This window comes from Trichosurus vulpecula, chromosome 3, assembly GCF_011100635.1.
Source record: "Trichosurus vulpecula isolate mTriVul1 chromosome 3, mTriVul1.pri, whole genome shotgun sequence".
In the NCBI taxonomy this organism is placed as follows: Eukaryota; Metazoa; Chordata; class Mammalia; order Diprotodontia; family Phalangeridae; genus Trichosurus; species Trichosurus vulpecula.
Window position 1 is genome coordinate 234,450,075 of NC_050575.1, and position 17,215 is coordinate 234,467,289.

General features: G+C 37.2%; 1 non-coding gene across 1 annotated transcript; it reads left to right on the forward strand.

Annotated features, from left to right (window-relative positions):
• Positions 1-10,301: 10,301 nt before the first annotated feature.
• LOC118845249 lies at positions 10,302-10,408 on the forward strand. The gene has a single exon (XR_005010107.1). It is a non-coding gene; the product is annotated as a U6 spliceosomal RNA (small nuclear RNA).
• The last annotated feature ends 6,807 nt before the right edge of the window (positions 10,409-17,215 follow it).

Genomic DNA, 17,215 nt, shown 5'->3' on the forward strand with positions numbered 1-17,215 from the left:
CCTTAGCATCTGTGCCTGGCACAGAGTAAAAACTTAGCAAATGATTGTTGAATTAAATCAACTCCCCAAAGCTCTCTCCAGGACTGCTAAGCTGGAAATACTTTGCATACAGTCCCAATGATAGATTGCATTCCTATCTTCTGATGACCACCCTAGTTAAGTCAGAATAGGTTGCTTATCTGAAGGATGGCCACCAGGAAACCATTCCTCCTCCCCACCCCCACCCCCAGCAACAGCAGCTTACACACACACACACACACACACACACACACACACACACACCACATATACACATATGGAGAGAGAGCTATAGTTATATAGATAGAGATATAGAGATATAGCTACAGGGTACACAAATATTTAATATATAATAGTACATAGATATAGACATATTTATATATTCAATATATTATAAAATAATGTCATATGTATGTGTATATATACATATATACACATATATACACATATACACATATATACATATACATATATACATATACATATATACATATACATATATATATATATTTCTGTGCTAGTCAGAGGAAGGGAGCCCTCACTTAGAGTGATGAAACCTCTCACCTTTTAAAATATGGAAACATCGAAAAATAGTTATAAGTTTTTCATAGAGCTTTCTGTCTCTGGGTATTTATCTTCCCAAGAATCTGAGTTTCTTCTTCATCCTAAATCCATTCATTCTGTCCAGGATTTCATTGCCTGTGCCTTGTGATTCCTATCAAAAATGGGTTTCTGGAAAAGCCTGGCTTCTGTGTCCTCTCAATGGTTCAAGACTTGGGGTTTTCTAGCAGTTTTGAAAACAAAGAGGCTCAGGAGGAGATTCGAAATTAAGGAGAAATCACAGGAATATATCAAAGTATCTGACAGGTCTCCAAAAAGCTGTGGAGAGCTTGGCATAGAGCAGATGCTTTAAAAATGCCTGTTGTGCAAACATGACTTGACTGGGACCCAGGTCAGAGAACAGAATTCATAACCCTGGCTAGACAATCCACTGAAAGTATCACTGAAATTCCCAATTAAGAATTAGCTGTCAGTAAGAGTACATCAAGAAATTGTGTTCTTCTGCAAAGCTTCCTCATAACTAGAAAAGCCCAGTTGCGGAATAGGCTGCCTTGGTTGATAGATAAGTCTCCCTTCACTGTAGGAATATAGAGAGCCTAGGGGGCCATCTTTAAGGGGTGTTGTAGAGGGTGTTTATACATCAGCTAGTGTGAGGTGGAAAGAGTGAAGCCAAGCCATTTAAATAAATGACCTCTAGGGCCCCTTCTCTCTTTGACATTTTGTTTCTATATCCTACCACGGTAGTGTGATCTCAGTAAGAGCTCATTGTTAGACTCAAAATTTCTAATCAATATGGGAGGATTTATCTAGATTTCTGTTTTCTACACTAGGAGCCAAAAAGTGACAGGGAAAGAAGATTAATAACAGGGTTAGAAGACCTAAGTTCAAATCTTGCCTCTAAAACCTCCTATTTCTATGAACTTTGGAAAGACTCAACCTCCATGGACCTTAGTGTCCTCATTTGTAAAAGGAAAGTATTGGACTCTATAGTCACTATGGTCCCTTCCAGCCTTGATCTTGTCATACATTTACTATATGGCGATAGGGCACAATAATTCTCATACTTTTCTTATTTAATCTAAACTATACAAAGGGAATAGGTAGACAGATAAAGAAAGTGAAATGGGCTGAGGGTCAGGATTCAAGACTTAGTCTGTCAATAGCTCACTGTGTTTCATAGGTTTCAGAAATCATCTAGTTTAATCCTTCTATTTTACAGTTGGAGAAAGTGAGGCCCTTAATGACAGCATGTAATAGTGACAGTGTGTTGGATTTCATTACAGAGGAATTGGGTTTCCACAGTACTTCACAACCACAGTACTTCAAAAATCACAAAGTTTAAGAGTTAGGGAAGGACCTTAAGGGTTATAGACTCCAACCACAGGTCCCTAGAAGTAGCTAGGTGGAGTAGTGGAAAGAGTGGTGAGCCTGGAGTTAGGATGAACTGAGTTCAAATCCAGATGCAGATCCTTACTGGCTGTATAACCCTTGGTGAGTCACTTAACCTTTGTTTGTAGCAGTTTCCTTAACCATAAAATGGGGGTAATAATGGAACCTACCTTGCAGAGTTGTTTTGAGGATCAAATGATAAAATATTTGTAAAAAGCCCAGTGCCTGGCCCCTTCTCCTTCCATTTCTGCTTCCCTTCCTCCAATCCAGGCCTGCTACTTAATACCTGTATGATTGTTCAGGAAGTGACTTAAGTTCTCTGGTTGGTTCTCCATTTTCCACTTGTAACAGTAGCAGGGTTTGCTTACCTAATCTTTAAGGTGCCCCCGAACTCTAACTGATATTTCTACAAAGGTATACACATAGTAAAGTCTCAGAGCCAGAATTTTCAGCTGAGGTCATGTAAATCTAAATTTAGCATATTTTCTATTAATCTACAATGATCTTAGGCAAACGGCTTCCTCCTTGTGGTCTAAGTTTCCTCTAGGCTTATGTTGAATGAAGGGGAAGTATAACTGTAGATGTCCCACAGAGCTTTCTCCTGTGCCCTCTTTTCTTCTACCTTTTACTGCTTCATTTTCCCAACCCTATTTGATTCTCATGCCTTCTGTTTATTGATTACATTAAATATCTTGTACAGAGCTCTTAATAAGTATTTGTTTGTTTGTCATTTCCCTCATTAGCTTGTGAATTCCTTGAGGGCAAGGACTATCTTTGGCCCTTTCTTGTATGTCTAGTGCTTAGCACAGTGTTTGGCACATAGGAGGTTCTTAAGAAATGTTTATCCACTAACCGATTAATCTCTAAGGTCAGTCAATCAGTCAATAACCATTTATTATGCAGCTCTTCAAATCTTTTCATCCTCATCAAACCTCTCATGGCTCCTCCTTACCTCTACCCTCTCAGCAATGAACTTTTCCTCATAGTATACTAACTAACTAACTAACTAAATGAATGAATGAATGAATGAATAAATAGATAGATAAATAGATAAATAAGTAAGGAAAGAAAGAAATGAATAAATAAATTCTCACCATGCACTATGAGTTTCCTTTTCTCCTTTCTTCCTCCAGATGCCTTCTGCCATGATTTCCTCTTTCACCCCCGTCTCTGATGATAAGGTGACTTTACTTCTTATCTAGATTAACCCTGAAACCTATACGAGTGATCCCATTCCACCTTATCTCCTCTAATCTTTTAGAAGTTCCATTTCTGGCCAAGATGGCGGCTGAAAAGCAGGGACTTGCTTAAGCTCCCCCCAGGTCCCTCCAAACACCTGTAAAAATGGCTGTAAACAAATTCTAGAGCTGCAGAACCCACTAAATAGCAAAGGGAAGCAGGGCCCAAGACAGGACAGTCTGGATTGTCACTGGGAAGGATCTATTGCATAGGGCTGGGAGTGGAGCAGGGCAGAGTGCAGTGTGGGCCACAACAGGACCAACCAGACTGGGAGCCGAGGGGAACAGGTGTAGTGCCCTGAATCAGTGAGCTGTGGCAGTTACCAGACTTCTCAACCCACAAACGCCAAAGACAACAGAGAAGGTTGGTGGGAAAAGCTTCTGGGACAGAATGAAAGGAGTTCTGGCTAGGCCACGACCCTGGGGGCGGCAGAGGTGGTGCATTTCTGAGCCTACTTCCAGAGCTCTAGCTGCAGTTGCCTGCAGCCCAAGGCCCACCTGGTGGGAGGAATTAAGTGGCAGATAAGAGCAGGAGTGCAAAGCCTGCTTTGCCCTGCCTGGATCTGGGCTGCAATCCTGGTTGGCGGTTCTTGAGGGAGAAGGAGTGCTGGTGTGGAAGAGCTTGCTGTGTAGAAGTAGCTCTGAAAATAGCAGCGCAGCCCCTGAAGCTTGGAAAAAAGTACTCTCTACTCTAAAAGCAGTCATACACCACCAAAAAGCTCAAGGGTCAAGTAGTTGGCTGGGAACATGAACAGGCAGTGAAAAGGGTCTCAGATTCAGACTCAGACTTTGAAATATTTTTTGGTGAAAAGAAGATCAAAACATACAACCAGAAGAAGTCAACAAAGTCAAAGAGCCTACATCAACAGCCTCCAAGAAAATTATGAATTGGTCTCAGGCCATGGAAGAGCTCAAAAAGGATTTGGAAAAGAAAGAGAAGTAGAGAAAAATTTGGGAAGAGAAATGAGAATGATGCAAGAAAACCATGAAAAACAAGTCAATGACTTTCTAAACGAGACCCAAAAAAATTCTGAAGAAAATAACACCTTAAAAATAGACTAACTCAAATGGCAAAAGAGCTCCAAAAAGCCAATGAGGGGAAGAATGCCTTGAAAGTCAGAATTAGCTAAATAGAAAAGGAGGTCCAAAAGACCACTGAAGAAAATACTACCTTAAAAATTAGATTGGAGCAAGTGGAAGCTAGTGACTTTATGAGGAATCAAGATATTATAAAACAGAACGAAAGGAATGACAAAATTGAAGACAATGTGAAATATCTCATTGGAATAACCACTGATCTGGAAAATAGATCCAGGAGAGATAATTTTAAAATTATTGGACTACCTGAAAGCCATGATCAAAAAGACAGCCTAGACATCATCTTTCAAGAAATTATCAAGGAAAACTGCTCTGATATTCTAGAACCAGAGGGTAAAATAGAAATTGAAAGAGTTCACAGATTGCCTCCTGAAAAAGATCCCAAAAAGAAAACTCCTAGGAGTATTGTAGCCAAATTCCAGAGTTCCCAGATCAAGGAGAAAATACCGTAAGTAGCCAGAAAGAAACAATTTGAGTATTGTGGACACACAATCAGGATAAGACAAGATCTACCAGCTTCTACATTAAGGCATCCAAGGGCTTGGAATATGACATTCCAGAGGTCAATGGATCTAGAATTAAAACCAAGAATCACCTACCCAGCAAAACTGAGTATAATACTCCAAGGCAAAATAAGGACTTCCAATAAAATAGAGGACTTTCAAGCTTCTTAGTGAAAAGACCAGAGCTGAATAGAAAATTAGAGTTTCAAACACAAGAATCAAGAGAAGCATGAAAAGGTAAACAAGAAAGAGAAATCATAAGGGACTTACTAAAGTTGAACTGTTTTGTTTACATTCCTACATGAAAAGATGATACATGTAATTTATGAGACCTCAGTATTAGGGTAGCTGAAGGGAATATACATACATACATACATACATACATATATACATACATATATATGCACACAGGGTGAGTTGAATATGAAGGGATGATATCTAAAAAAATCAAATTAAGGGATGAGAGAGGAAGAAAGAGAGAGAGAGAACGGGGTAAATTATGTCACATAAAAGTGGCAAGAAAAAGCAGTTCATTGGAAGGGAAGAGGAGGCGGGCGAGGGGGAATGAGTGAATCTTGCTCTCATTGGATTTGACTTGAGGAGGGAACAACATACACACTCAATTGGGTATCTTACCCTACAGGAAAGAAAGAGGAAGAGGATAATAAAGGGGGGATAATAGAAGGCAGGGCAGATGGGGGAGGAAGTAATCAAAAGCAAACACTTTTGAAAAGGGACAGGGTCAAGGGAGAAAATTGAATAAAGGGGGACAGTATAGGAGGGAGAAAATATAGTTAGTCTTTCACAACATGATTTTACAGAATGATACATATGTGGCCTATGTTTAATTGCTTGCCTTTTTAGGGAGGGTGGGTGGGGAGGGAAGAGGGGAGAGAATTTGGAACTCAAAGTTTTAAAAGAAGATGTTCAAAAAAAAGTTGTTTTGTATGCGACTGGGAAAGAAGATATACAGGCAATGGAGCAAAGAAATCTATCTTGACCTACAAGAAAGTAAGTGAAAAGGGGATGGGGGGGGAGTGGGGTGACAGAAGTGAGGGCTGACTGGGGAACAGGGCAATCACAATATATGCCATCTTGGAGTGGGGGTAGGGGGTAGAAATGGGGAGAAAATTTGTAATTCAAAATCTTGTGGCAATCAGTGCTGAAAACTAAAAATATTAAATAAATAATAATAATAAAAAAGAAGTTCCATTTCACCTCTGAAAATCTGATTCTATTTTAAAACAGTTGATTATCCATTATTAGTTTAGAGTTGGAGTATATAACGACTATTTTTTTTAATGGCAGATTTACTTTCCTGATCATATTTGCCTCAGACTATCAGCTTGAGGCATTTGCTAGGGACCTACCAGCCAAGTTTCCTGTCATGAAGAGAAAAGTCTAGGGAGGAAGATGAAAGAAGGCCATGGCTAATCCCCATCATCCAAGTCAGTTAGCTATCTTGGTAGCCCAAAGTGTGACCTTTACCATACTATTCCCAGACTCTTGCTTCATTGATTGTGATCCCACTTAAAGGTGCCTAAGTCATACAGGGACTGTGAGTAGCTGAAATGGACTGAAGAGTTAATTTCATCTAGCCCATTCTATTTATAGACACATCAAATAAGACCCACACAAGGAAAGTGACTTAATCATGTGGGCAGTCAAAAGCCAATGTAGAATTAAAGCTCAGATTTCCTGATTCCTAGACTAGTGCCTTTTACAATTTCCAAATGTAGCCTCATATACAAGCTCATATTCTACAGGACTCACCAATCCATATTTTTTCTGTCCTTAAATTGTCTACATTCTCCTTTTCAAATCTGAACTTGATATTTGGTCTCATTTAGGAATTTTAGCACTTTCAGGATTATAACCAGAAGGATATTGATGATTAAGTAATCAAATTTCTTTATTTGGGACATTACATTTCAATGAGTTTGTCTTGAAACTTCTTTCCTCCAAGTATAAATTATGGTCAACAGATTATGTAGAATTAGAGCTAGAATGAACCTTGGAGGTCATTGTTAGCCTCACTTTACAGATAAAGTATTGACATCCAGAGAAGCAATTGACATTGTTCAAGATCAATAATGTACTCAGTAACAGAGCTATTCCTGCACCCAGGGCCTCTGGCTCCAAGTCTAGTGCTCTTTTTAATGTCTACCTCCATCAGCTCAAACATGCTGGACCCTTCAGGTGGAGCCTTCTATCCAAGACAGGGCAAGACAGCATTTTTATTTGCCTTGTGCATGGCTTCCCAGACAGTCAAGACCTATACATACATTGGATGGAAAGATGAGCCAGTGCTCTCATACACACTTTCTGGGGATAATCTGCAAGATGGGAAATAAAAAGCACATACTTTGTTGTTTGAATGATTTGTGGTTTCATCAGTGTCAGTACTCCCTGCGCTAAGACAGAAAACAATCATCACCTTTGACTCCAAAATGGCGACGAGCTTCTTCTCTGACTTTAAATGTGTTGGTTCTCAGGATGGCAGATATAGATTCTGTCAACAGGTCCATTCAAGAATCCTTTCCAGCTTGGGAGAAAATGAATCAGCTTGTACTCTGTTGTCCAGGCCCAAGAACTTGGAGTACTGATGTCATGATTGATAATCAGGGGACTTTAGGCCTCCACAGAAATTATAGTTCTGTATTTCAATTTCACACACACACACACACACACACACACACACATATACACATGCATATGTAGACATCATAAATATATAATATATATATATATACATGTAAGCACAAAAGGATATAGTCGTGAGTATATATACATAGAGATTTATGTGCATATTATGTCAGTATATATATTTATATAGAAAGATGATGATTCTTTTTTTCTGGAGTAATTAATCTTGCAGTTTCTCAAAGGCAACGTAACTTTAGTATCCACATATACATACCAATATGTGTACATGTATGTTTTTATATTTATCATGTATTAGATTTTTTCTGTAGCCTGTCTTTGTAAACATGCGTACACACACATGCACACACATTTCTTAGCATATGCTCTTTTCCATACCCATATTTCTCCCATAAGTTTATCACGGAGATGAAGGGCAGTTAACCTTACACATGAGGGCCTGCCTCAGCTATCTTTGACATTATGAGGACACTAGTGGAGTATACAGGTTGTCCCTTGATATTCTCTCACCCTTGTCTTGTGATTAACAAAACCATTTTCAATTGTACATTCATTTGATCATATCCCTTTCTATAGTTCTCTTTTATAGGTCCTAATTTGTAGTGTGTTATAACCTAATGATATCACCACACACTTCTCTTGACACCACCTTACACTTTTCCATGGTCTTCCAGGAGATATTGCATTTAGATTATTCAGAGCTTATAGAGTTTCATTATTCATTGTCAATGTTCTAAATTCTGATACTATAGGATTCTGTGATTAGATGTTTTCCTTCTAAAAGTCATAATTGTCCTAAACAAAAAAGACAAACTTTGAAGACCAATAAACAGATTTGTGGATGAGTCAAAATCACACAAAAAGCAAATAATTCATTCTTCTGATCATAGAACATTTGTCTATTCCAAATTTTATATATAAGCAACATTATTGCTTTTTTCCCAGAAGAATTTGTCATCAAAACTAAAATAATTTTCTGAACAAAATATATAAACAGTGCTGAGAACATCTTGCCACCTCTATATTTATTTTGGTTCCACATAATCCTGTGGTCAGGGATAGCCTTAAGTGTAGGTTGAGTAGTCAATCACCTACGTGAATAATTTCAAGAAGCCTAGGAGATGCCTCCTCTTAGGGGCTCAATTAAATATCATTCCACTTTATGCCTGGCATTTTATTCTATTTCTTCCTTCAGTTCATGATATTAATTACTATGAATATACATCTTCCTGGGAAGAGATTCCTAAAGGAATCAGTTCTCATTCATTTATACTTCAGTGTGAATGGGTTTCATATCCTTTCCTCTTAGTATTTTTGGTACTAATAACAGCTCAAATTAATAGAAAACTTGTAGATTTACAAAATATCTTTTCCTCACAACAGCTTCATGAAATTTAGGTCATGCAAATATTATCACAACTACATGGTAGATGACGAAACTGAAGCTCACAGAAGTTATTAAGTGACTTCTCCAGGCAGGACTCAAACTCCCAAGGCTTCTGAATCCTGATCTAGGGAAGTCTCTACTACAATATACCGGAGGAAAGAAAATAGGAGTATGGCAGTATCCTGAATAAATGGGTAGGGTGCCACTGAAGGAAGAAAAAGGCAATAAGTGGATCATAGGATTTTTGATTAGCAGGAATCCTTTATTCCAATCTCATTTTATAGATCAAATCACTGAGGCCCAGAACAGGGAAATTATTACTATTTTCCTCCCATGATTGCCTAGCTAGCTAGCATCAGCTAACTGGTGCAGTGTACACATTCTTGGTCCTGGAGTGAGGAAGACCAGACTTCAAATATGATCGGGCACTAACTAGTAGCTAGTCGTCAAGTCTTTTAAGCCCTGACTGACTCAGTTTCCTTACCTATGAATGGGTGGTGATAATGTCGCCTACTAAGTATTGTTTCGATGATAGAATGAGATATTTGTAAAGAAATTTGCAAAGGCACCAAATAAATTCTAGCTAATTTTATTTTTGTTACTGTTATTTTTATAGTGTCATAAATAGAGCTAGAAGTCTATTCTCTTCTGGTTCCTACTAATGGATACTTTAAAAAAACTTTTATAAAATTGACTACAAGAATGAAAATTTTAAACATAAATACACATTTATATGTACTTAAATCTTCCAACGTATCTGTGATTTCATTGAATCAGATGGTCCCTCTAACAATGTAGATCACGACCTATATGTAACTAACTACTTGCCTATCTTGTAAGGATCTATACATATAGTTATATTCCATAAGTTTGCCATAGTCCAATGTACTCTACCAATGTCACCTGGCAGGAGCTTCTCAATAAATACTAAGAACTAGGTTTTGTTTTTCCTGGTGCCATCATGGAGTCATACAATGAATACAATACAATACATACAATATGGTACAATACAATGCACTTAACTGTTCTACTTTTGTAACCAAGATATTTTCAAAGTGATTAGCCAGAGTAAAAAGTACAATCTATGTCCATAAAGATTAGGTAGTTACTATCTAGGTTACTTTAGTACATCCTTCTTAGTACTGTGTTCTGTCCCACTGCTAAATCTTGGCCTGCTTCAATCTGTTATGCTGAGCTCACAGTTACACTGGAAGGAGAAAAGGGGTGTGTAAGTAGAAGGGGAATGTTGATGGTGGCAGAACTCACTCTCATTTAGTCACTTGGGTTCTATTTTCCTCTTTTAGACTTTAAAGGCCTAAATGACTTTACATGACTGATACATTCCTGGATGTTTTTCATGCATGAAGAATCAAGCATAGTTTAGAAAGCTCTATTTCTATTTGTTCTCTTAAAATATTCTGAATTTAGTAACCATCAACAAAAGTGCTCTCAGCGGTAGTACTTATACTAAAATTGGAATGGTACAGAGAAGATCAGCATGGCCCTCGTGCAAGGATGACACACAAATTCATGAAATGTTCCATATTTTTGAAGACAGATCTTCATGAAAATAAAATAAAATGTAATTTTAAAAAAGCATCAACAAAAACACATAACCAAATACAGAGATAAGGAAAAAGCATGCATACATGAAACCACAAATTCTTTCTATTTATATTTTTGAAAGCATATATTTTAGTTGAATAGAATCATAACAAAAAGTCATTTGTTTTCATGTCCTCTTTTGAACTCTTTTTTATTTTGTGTATTTTTCTATTTAGTTCATACTATTTTTATCATTATTTTACCTAATTCTCAGCAATTGTCTTGACAACCTGACCAGATGCCTTGGAGATTTTAGTCCTCACATCTCTATAACATCCATCTTGGGGCTCTACTATACTGATTAGTGAGTGTTCTAAATGTACCATTATTTAGGCTTTATCATATTCATGCTTTATGAATTCACTGCTTTCCGCCTGACCATCTTCTCCCTAACTACTTTTCAGCATTCATATATCCTTGCCCTGTCCCATTCGTCCTTAATTCTTTACAAAAAATGTTGATGTTTTATTTTTACATCCTCATAGTTATCTCCAGTATCCCTTTCTTGCTCCCTCCCGGAAAGCTATCCTACATAACAATTAGTAATTTTAAAAGAAAAAAATCAGCATAATTGTTGGATATATCGAAAAAATTTGAAATTATATGTGCTATGTGTAACAATTGTGGACTTTGTATGTCTACAGAGAGGTATATTGTGATGTTCTGTGATATCTCTTCATTAGAGTCATGCTTTATCTTTATGATTTTCTTACATCAACTTTTGATTTTCTTTGTAGTTATTCCTTCCATTTGCATTGTAGTAGTTATTGTGCATATTTTCTTGAATCTGATTTTTTTTAACATTTTCTACTTTATCAAACACTGGGTTATTGAGTTCTATTGTTTCTGATTCTCTCCTGCCTCATGTATTCCATTGATCTATCTCACTATTAATTAACCAATACCAGATAGTTTTGATGACTCCAGCTTTATAATATATAGTTTGAGTTCTGGAAGTGCTATTTTTTCTTTATCATTATGTCTTTTCATCATTCACCTTGATCTTTGTTTGCCCAAATGTATTTTACTATTATTTTATCAAATTTTATAAAATATACCCATGATAATTTGATTGTTTTAGCATTAAGTATGTTAATGTTGGTAGCATTGTCACTTTTTATTATATTGGCATGACCAAGCCATGAGTACTAAATAGTCCTCCAGCTATTTAACTTGTTCTTTATTTCCTTGAGGAGCACTTTGTACCTGAATCTATGCATATCTTTTATGTCTTTTCATAGGTTAATCTATTTTATTATTACTTTTTGGATTTTGTTTTTATTTTACTGAAATACTGTTGATTTTTTAGGGATTATTTCATAGCCTTCAACTTTGTTGAAACTCTTAGTTGTCTTAATTAGTTTTATTGCTGATTCCTTAGGATTTTCTAAGTAGACTATCGTACTATCAACAAATAATAGTTTTATCTCCTCTTTCTTTATTTTATGCTTTTCATTTCTTTCTTTTATCTTATTACACTTATTACACTATTTCCGGAACTAGTGGGGAGAGTGGGAATCTTTGCTTCATTCCATATTTATTAGAAAAAAGAATTCTAGTATATCCGCATTGCATGTGATGCTTGCTTTTGTTTTTAGATAGATTTTTATGATATTAAACAATAAAAGATCTTCCTATACTTTGTACAGTTTTTAGGATAACACAGTACTATACTTTGTCAAAGATTTTTCTGCATCTATTGAGATGTTGTTTGTCCTTTGCGCTTGAAGAAGATCAATAATATTATGATGCTGTGACCAAAGTACAGTGTGTTCAACTGTAGCTGACTAGTCAATACATTACCCATCTATTGAAATAATAATATTTTTGATGTTTTCACTTTTAATATGATTAATTATGTTGATGGCTCCTTTCACCATATTGTAGTTTCCCTGTTTATCCATTTTTATTTTTTTTTTTGGATGTTTATTTTTGCTTTGACAGATAGCATGACTGTAACTTCTACTTTTTTGGATTCACTTGATAAAGAATATTTTTTCCATCCCTCAGCTTTCTTTTGGTTATGTCTTTTTCCCCACTGTGTTTCTTGTAAGCCACAGATTGTAGTGTTTTGTTTTCTTATACAGTCTGTCACTCTTTTATTTAAAAAAATGTATTGGATTGTTTAACCCATTTTCATGTAAAGTTATGAGATATGTTTATATTTTCTCCATTTGTCTCTAATATTGTTTTCAATTTATGATTTTCCTTTCATCTACTATAAATACAGTACTAACTCCTTTAGTTACTTTAGCTCTCTCTTTTTAAAGTGGTCCTGTTTCTAATGGCTTCTTTCCACTCCCCTTCAACACCCTCCTCCCATTAGTTACCCCCTTCCTTTTGGGGTTTTGCTTACTAGTTCTTTTTTATTTCCTACTTTTTTCTGCTTATTTAATTCTTCCTCTCTTTTTTTCTCTTAGTCAAGTAGATTATTCCTTTCTTCTCCTCCCCTTCAACCTGTCCACTTCATTAGTCCTCTTTCCAGAGAGGATATCTTTCATTCTCTTCATTATCCATGCTCTCTTTCTCTCTGCTTGACTCTCATTCTGTGATTCATGGTCCCTAATATTTACCTAGCCCAATCTGTTAAATGCATTCTTAATGGAAAAAAAAATTAGTAAATATCCATTCTGGGCTTTCCCCTCTAGGAAATTTCTGTGATTCCTGGGCTGAGCTTTGTAATTGTAATTAAGGTGGGCCTTTTTGCTGTTGACCTTTAAAGATTCTGGCCTTTGTTTCAATGGGGCAGATAAAGTGGGATGTTTTTGTATTTCTCAGCACTGAGACAATTGGGAGTCATTGATTTGTATCTGATGTGATACTGGGGGTGAGGAACTTTTCCATGCCCAACGTGAGTGAGATCGGGGCCCTTGGAGACCTGAACAGGATATATAAGCACAGAGGTTGGCTTTCTCTCTTGAAGCTCTGAGCCATAGCAAGAGTGGCATGTAACTCTAGGCCAGCTGTTGTAATGAGCTCCCCAGCTGAACAGTCCGATGTTGATAACTACCAATTGTATTTGGTCTGTAATTCAGGGTGGTGTTTTTTTTCCCCTGAACTAAGTAAATGATATTTGTATGCTGGATTAAAGTAAGATTGTTAACCCCTTAATGTTGCTTTCCTTAGTAAAGCAGATCAAAAGGACCTGGGCTTTTGCAGCATTCTGTGTGCTGCTTGTTGTTGGTTTTACACACCCACAGCAGCTGCTAGCCAGATTGTTGATACAAGCTTGCCTTGGAGATTCCCTTTTTTATTGGGCCTCATTTTCCAAACTTTCTATTCCTTTGAGTGACATCAAGGACACTTCCCCATGGTGGAATTCCTCTCCCTAATGTCTCTGATTATGTAGCTCACCACTGATTTATACCTTCTTCTTAATTACATTCTTGCTGTATTTGCCATAACATGTCCTCCCAGGGACCATACTCTCCCCCTCTCCAGTGTTCCAGTTGTCCCAAGGAGTTCTAACTTTCCCACTCTCATGGTAGGAAAAATATTATTTTCAAGCACTAAATCCTCTCAGAGCACAACCAGAACAAGGTCTTCGGATCCTTTCACAGAACATCATTCTTCACTTCCAGAAGCATTCATCAGTGCAGCGCTTTCTTCCCACCAAAACAAGACCCCCTTTTTCTTCTCTCTTTTCAATACTCCCTCCTCCTCACTCACTCTCCTGTAGGTATTTTTCTTCCTGAAATCCATGGGAGCTACCTTCCACTCACTGGCAATCTTTGGTTTGACCTAGGAACATCACAAACTTCCCTCTATCACTGGATCCCCTTACTTTTTGAATATACATTCCCTTCCCCATCCCTACTTCCTTGATAAAAGATTGATTTAGCTATATGTGTAGGGCTGTGATATTCATAATGTCCAAGCCTCTTCATTGTTACCGTCATCCATCTTCTTGTATATGCTTAGAAAGAATTCTTTTATTGGTTTCTCTGATGTAATGCTGTCACTATTGCTGTCCTTGGCTTCAACTTTCTTGAAACTGTTACTTGTCTTACTTAGTTTTATTGCTGATTCCTTAGGATTTTCTAAGTAGACTATCCTACTATCAATAAATAACAATAGTTTTATCTCCTCTTTGTTTATTTTATGCTTTTGATTTCTTTCTTTTATCTTATTACACTTGCTAGTATTTCTGGACCTAGTATGGAGAGTGGGAGTCTTTGCTTCATTCCATATTTATTATAAAAAAATTCTAGTATATCCCCATTGCATGTGATGTATTCCTGTTTCATTTCTGTTGTCTAGGATGTTTGAAAAGCAAATGATCACTTTAGGTCTGAATTTTTTTAAATAATGTTTTAAGTGGCCCTTTTCCTCCCCTCTTCTTTCTCACCCCCTCCCCTCCTTCTTCTCCTTTCCCTACTCCCCTTTTTGCACATCCCTCTCCTCCCCTCTTCCGCTCCTCTCCTATCCCCATCCTTTCCTTTATTCTTTTTCCCTCCTCCCTTCCCCCACCTAGATGGTGCAATGGTGGAGATGGCCAAGGAGGCCAAAGAGCCTGCTGAGGTGGACATCACGAGGCTGTGCCAGGATGTGTTCTCCAAAACGGCCTCATACCTGACAGGCAAGCTAACAGCCACCAGTGAAGACTATAGACATCTGGAAAATATGTACAAACTGACTAGCTTGAATATCTAGAAATGATAGATAATGCAGTAAACATAAGTAGAAACCTAAAGGACTTAAACCAGTAATATGCAGAACTTCAGCCTTATCTGGTCAGATCACTTTAATTAAGTAGCAGCTCTTGAGCAGGCAACCTACAAATTGGATGCATATTCAAAGAAACTAGAAGCAAAGCACAAGAAGTAAGAGAGGTTATGACAGAATTCTTTAGTACAAAGACTTTGACTACAAGAATGTTTCATGAGCTGAAATGCATGGGGCAGAACTTATCAAACTTATATGTTTCAGATCCATAAAAGAAAGTGGTGCTGCTGATCCAGAGAGAATCCTTGCCCCCACCTTTGGTTGGATGTGTAACTTTAGCCATCCCTTGATGTCTCCCTAAACTTGTACCCCATGGAACTTCATTTTATCATGTGCTTCACTGTGTACCCTGGACCAACGTTCAGAAATCAGGATCAATCCCATCCAGAGCAGACCCAGAGAAGAAGCCCTGTCCCCTCCCTCCTCCTCCTCCCCTAGGGCTCCATTTTTGACTCTTTATTCTGAATATGCCCCTTACCTGTTCTTGAACTTAAATAATAAATACCAATGTATAAAAAATAGAATGTTTTAAATGCCACTTTATTATTGAATATTCATCCTTTTTTATTTAAGTTCATGTTTCCTGGGTAGGTCACCCTGGGCTGCACCCCGAGCTTCATGACTCTTCAAAACCTAGTATCCCATTCTCTCTTGTGTTTTAGGGGAATGAAGGGTAGTCTTGTATTATTTGAATTCCCTTTCCTTTGTATTTGTAGGTCTTTCTCCTGATCACAGAATGTTTTTTGCTTTTTTTTCCCCTGAATTGATTTGCTACAACTAACTAAAATATCAGCTGTTGTCCTTTGTTCTCAAAGACCAAAATGACATCACTATGCTAGTCAAGTTTCAATGTGTCCAACTGCAGGTGATCAGACCAATATGAGCACAGAATGCTCTACCACAGATCAGGCACAGATAGTCTGTGTGAATATTTGGGGTGGATTTTCTAAATTCGTGCTTCCTGTGTTTCCATTGAGCTTCTGTGAGTTTCAATTCTGCTTTGTTCATAGAGCACAGCACCTTCCCTGATGTGGGTACTATCCTGAATGATCCTGTGCCAGTGTCTCCCATGTCACAAATCAATTACAAAGTTCTTAAGAGTGACCTTGAATTTGTCCTTGTATCGCTGACCACCATGTGAATGCTTATACTCTGTAAATTCTTCATAAAATAGCTTTTTTGGCAAGCATATGTTTTGCATTTGAATAACATGGCCAGCCTATCAGAGTTGTGCTCTCTGAAGCAGAGTTGGAATGCTTGGCAGCTTAGTTCAAGTAAGGACCTCAGTGCCTGGTATCTTATCCTGCCAGGTGATCTTCAGAATCTTCATAAGGTAGTTCAAATGGAATCCTGGAGTTTGCAGCATTGTTTTTTTTTTTTTAAGTTATCTATAAACTCTTCCAACTTGTATTTCTTTTTCTGTATTTGTAAGTTCTGGGTATTTTTCTTGTGTTGTTTTTTGATTTACAGTGTCCAGTGTTTTGATTTCTCATGTTCTTCTGGGAGACCCTATGATCCTTATATTGTTTCTATGCATTATATCTTTGAGATCAGAATGGTTTGCTTGGGTAAAGAGCAGGTTTTTCTTTTAATTTCTTGATTTTTTTTTGCTTCTCTTTTTCTTGATTGTCCTTAACTTTTGTGTATTTACATAATTAATCAATTGTTCTCTCTTTTGTTTCTTTAATAAGGCTTTACAATTACAACTTCAGATTTTTCTATTCAGCCAACTATTTTTAGAGTACCTACCATAAGTTCTGGCATAATCCTTATTTCTCTTTAAAGATACACATGAAAGCATGTTGTAGTCCTATATTCTCAGACTCCTCAGTATCTTATCTCATTGAGTGTTGGATCATTTTTCTTTTCTTGAAATTTTAAATTCATAAATGCCTGAACATGTTTGTTAGATTAGGAGGTCATATTTATTTCTGCTTTTAATGGTTTCCCTTTTGATTTACCTGCTTATGTCCCAGGTCTTTGAGTTTTCTTCCTTCCTTCTTTCCTTCCTTCCTTCCTTCCTTCCT